Raw genomic sequence first — 5,369 nt, forward strand, 5'->3', positions numbered from 1 at the left:
CCAGGAATGTCCCATTGGGATACAAGATCTCTTCTTCCAGGGAGTCCTGGTCAAGAGTCCTGGCTAAAACCCTTATTTAACTAGATGAAGCATGTTTTACCATTGATAACCAGATAAGAATGTTTATACCAACATGAAGTTAAGGAGAATACAACAAGAGTTATTTTTAAGACCACTTTAATTTACGTTATGGGTATTTTTCATGATGTGGAGTGGAAGACGCAGCTTGTTGTGTTGATATAAAAGAGAAATATGCTCTCAATTGTATAGCGTGTAATTTAGGATGTTACCTGAAGGCATCACAGGTGGTGACAGCCAATGACATGCACTGAAAACGTATGTATGTCTCTGACCCAGTGTCATTGTCAATAAACAGCCCCATGGGAGAAGAACCACAGAGAGAGAAAGAGAAACTGTTCCTCGTGTTATATTTATTTCCTCCGTCTTGCTGCTGCTCTGGGAGTGCACGCGAGAACTGCTGCATTAACCCACTCTGCTAACATGTTGCTTTAATCTTGAAACACGACGTGAAACACTAAGTGAAAGTAAAAACCTCTCGCCCCATGCAGACGAGCAGCGTTTGTCAGCACGGGTGGCGGAGAAATTCAAGGCAGATTTTCCACTCCCTGGCAGGTCGTAACGTTCAGCTGACAGCCCCACACACAAGCGCCTTCCACATGGATTCTACTGAAAATATCATTTTCAGTAGAATCCATGTGGAAGACGCTTGATCTGTCTAAACACCGAACGAACGTAAAAGTGAAATGCTTGTTATATTTCCATGACATGAATGCACTCGTGGGAGGTAGTCCAGTAAAAATGTCACTTGACCTCACACTAATTGCAACAAAACCAAACTCAACTGATTTTGTATCCTCAATATGTCCTCAATGAAGGAAAAAAAGTGTTAAGGAAATGTATGAAGGGAAATTTTTGAAAATGACCTATATGATGCTACCAAAAACGTTTATTTATTTATTTTTTAACATTTATTTTTTACTTATTTTTTTATTTTTTTAATTTTCTCCTTGAAGCAAAAAACACATACAGGATATAAGTGATGAGATTTATGGCACATTAAAATGACCTATATGATGCTACCAAAAACGTTTATTTATTTATTTTTTAACATTTATTTTTTACTTATTTTTTTATTTTTTTAATTTTCTCCTTGAAGCAAAAAACACATACAGGATATAAGTGATGAGATTTATGGCACATTAAAAAAAAAAAAAAAGGGCTTCCATAGGCTACCATCATATTTAGGTCATTTTCAAAACTTTCCCTACATACATTTCCTTAACACTTTTTTTCCTTCATTGAGGACATATTGAGGATACAAAATCAGTTGAGTTTGGTTTTGTTGCAATTAGTGTGAGGTTGACCCACATATTTGCGTAAAATGCCTGGACTAAGGAGGCACAGGCGCGGGTCCCTGTCATCATGAATGCTGCCTGCAGCTGCTGCTGTTGCTCCTCCTCGCTCGTCCTCGTCACAGTAGGCTACACCGTTTTTTGTTGTTATTTTGTAAAATTAATGAAGAGGCAAGGGCGAATGTAATCCCGCCTGTAACGCCGTTACTATACCCCCGTTACTGTAATCTAGATTACACATTTTAAAATGTACTGTGACAGATTACAGTTACCGTTTTTTTGTAATCAGATTACGTAACGGCGTTACATGTAATCCGTTACTCCCCAACCCTGCTAGCACATTGCTAGGCTAAGCTTGAACTACAGATGACACCGAAAAAACACACACCATAGACAATCAGTCGACAGGGTCTACAGACACACTGAGGCAATATATACACAGAGGAGTAATCAGGAACATGAGGGGCACCTGGGAAGAACTGATTGGTGGGGAGAAACTCAGGTAGCAGGGCAGACAAATGAAGGAACATAGGCAACAGGTGGGGGGGAAGGCAGACTAACGAGGAAACATGGGCAACAGGTGGGGGGAAAACAGTACACAAGGAATATACAGACAAGAATAACAAAACCTATACTGTAATGTCTAGTAGTCATTGTCTGAAGTAAGACAAGAAAGCTGCATGCCAGTAATGGTCTATAAAGTAGGATGAATTGTTGCGACACCAAAATCTATTGTTATAAATTAGAGAGGGCCCTAATCACTGAGTTGTGCCACTGACAAGAAAGTTGCCTGGCACAGCTATTAATAGCAATGTGTAGACAAACCAATGACTATACTGACATCTACACTAGTAGTGCAGTGCCCGTTCCCCCATGCACCACCCCGTGGGCGCTTCCCCCCCGCACACACACTGCACTCTCTCAGGTCCCCCTAAGCGCACTCCCCAAGTTTGAAGTCGATCCGACAAACGGTTCTCGAGATACGCGAAGGACGGACTTACAGACAGTCCTGGAATAAGTCCAAATTGCATGAAATGCGCCACTCCATCGGGGTCCGAGCAGCGCACTCCCCAATTTTGAAGTCAATCGGACAAATGTTTCTCCAGATAAACTGCTTTTTTGTCAGTAAGTGGTGCAGGAAATTACAAGATTTGCAATAAATTCAGTGCCACACTACTTTGAGTTCCCAGGAGCACACTCCCCAAGTTTGAAGTCAATCGGATGAACGGTTCTCAATATAAACCACTTTTTGTGTTGCCAGTAGGTGGCGCTGTGCCGAATTGCACAAAATTCGACACTGCTCTATGTCAGGGTCCCAGCAGCACACTCTCCAAGTTTGAAGTCGATCAGATGAATGGCTATCAAGATAAACCGCTTTTTGTGTTGTCAGTAGGTGGCGCTATGCCAGATTGCATAGAATTCAGCTCCCTGACTCCGTTGAGTCCCCCTAAGCGCACTCCTCAAGTTTGAAGTCGAGTTGATCGGACGAACAGTTCTCAAGATAAACCACTTTTTGTGTGGCCAGTAGGTGGCGCTGTGCCGAATTGCACAAAATTTGGCACTGCAGTGTGTCGAGTTCCCATCAGCGCACTCCCCAAAGTTGAAGTCGATCGGATGAACGGTTCTTGAAATAAACCATATTTTTTTATGTTGCCAGTAGGTGGCGCTATGCCGAATTGCACGAAAACAGGACTTGTGCACTGCACAATAGGGCACACTCCCAAAGTTTGAAGTCGATCCGACCAATGGTCCTCGATGGCATGCAGCAGATGATGCTCATCCATAAGCAGTGGTGGAAATGGCCAGGTTTTACTCTGGGAACCCTTACATAGGATGGGGGTTCCCGGCAGTGGCGTGGCCCTAGAGGATATTATTTCTGAATGCGTGACTCATTATAGCCTAACATTATAGCCACATAAAAATCTCACTTAACTAAGATCACTGAGCTCTACTGATTATTTCCCCTTGATTTTATTCATGACAGACTTGATGACACATGAATATTAATGCTGTTTATTCAGCTTACAAAGACATGTTCTCCTACTTCTCTGCTCCTTTCATGCTGCCCTCTTTCCGCTGCATTGCAAGACATTTTTAAATTGGAACCTGAGGAGGGATGCTGCCCCCCCCTCATTTACTCACATCAATGTTTACTTTACCCCCCCATTCACTCTCAACGACCCTATGTTTACTTTTCTCACTGTCAACGACCCTACGCCCAGATCAGCTGGAGCTTGAAGGAGCGCAGAATTGAACACAAATGTTCAAATATTGAACGTGTTTCGCACTGCACTCGGTCAGGTCCACTGGCGCACTCCCCAAGTTTGAAGTCGATCCGATCAACGGTTCTCGAGATACGCGAAGGACAGAGAGAAAGACAGAGAGAGAAACAGACGATCCTCCAATTATAGTATAGATAATTCCAGCAGTGTCTGCCTGTCTGTACATATTAGACAGACAACTGAGAGGTTCTTTATGATTGGATATCCTTTTATGACAGGATATGGTAGTGAGTTATGAGCCCTAAGAACTGCCCACTTCAACCCCAGCCTAAAAAAGCAGTGAAAACAGGGAAATGGCAATATTTAGGATTTGGGTTGAAACTAATGTCTCCTACTTTTTGGAGACATTGGCCTCCTACTTTTTTCCATATATCAGACAAATGAGGTAATGTCTATTTCACACAGACGTGCACGCGTACATGCACACACACACACACACACACACACACACACACACACACACACACACACACACACACACACACACACACACACACACACACACACACACACTTCTTACCACCCAGTCTGGTATGCAAATCTTGTGGTTTATTAATAATTGCTGTGATAGGATGAGCTGACTGGATTGTGTTTCCCTCTGGGAGACAAAAACTCTCGCTGGAATTTCCATTATTACAAATTATTGTTTTGAGCCAACTAAACTAAAAGAGAGCGAGATTCAGTTCCAAATTCAAAGGTCAAGGAATCAATAAGAACTGAACTGAACAAGGGGACACGTGTTTGGGTGCAGGGCATGGCAGGCAGCAGGCAGCAGTAGATTCCCTGCCTGCCAACAGGTTCGAGCCCCTGTGTTACCTCTGGCTTGGTCGGACATCGATAGAGGCACAATTGGCAGGTGGGGTATGTGTCCTGGTGCAGGGGAACTGGGGCGAATAGTGTGATCCCCCCAAGGTAATTATACAGCTAAGGGGCTGTCGGCCCTGCGTTTCACGTCAGGCAAACAACACGCCTTAGCTGTGATATTATGGCCATATACCATGGCCTGTTGTGAGCTACAGTATTGCTTAAATCAGTGGTCTTCACCCAGGGATCTGTGAGCCCTATAGGGTGTCTGCAGGGGTACTCAAATATCAACTTTTCTCTGATTGCATAAAAATTGGCGGCGACCTCAAACTATCCAGGAAGAGAAAAGTTGAGATTTTCTGTGAAAACGGAAGGTCAGATCGCGATGCATTGAAAGGACTATATGTCTTTTTTCACCCCGTTTCTGCCTGTGTTGCTGTCTGTTGTAGTGTCATTGTAAAATGACCTAAAAGGAGAGCAGGTCACCAAGTGAGTGAGAAAAGGAGAAAATACTGAATAATGACATCACTACAGTATAATCCTAATGTTAATTTAAAATGAGATATTCCTCTATGGTTAAAAATCATCCAAACGTCAAAAAAAAACGTCCTGCTTTTGTCCCCCTAATTGCAAACTCGTTCCGGCGCCACTGGTCAGAATGCATCGGGAACTTCACAGTGAGACATGTGCGTTATGGAGTAGTGGAGAAAAGTGTTTTGGCAGAGCTCTCATTAGTGCCCAATTCTGTTCTTCAGGCTCTACTCCGCACCGCACCCCACTCCTCCCCTGCCCCCACCCGCCCGCTCTACTCGCTCTGGGCAGATAGTTTCTAAACAAAGACCCCTCATGTCTAGAAAGGTCAAACCGTGAAATATCCTGCTCTGGCTAGCCGGACATGGTCCAGACTTCA

The sequence above is a fragment of the Poromitra crassiceps genome (assembly GCF_964638095.1).
Source record: "Poromitra crassiceps genome assembly, chromosome: 1".
Taxonomy (NCBI): domain Eukaryota; kingdom Metazoa; phylum Chordata; class Actinopteri; order Beryciformes; family Melamphaidae; genus Poromitra; species Poromitra crassiceps.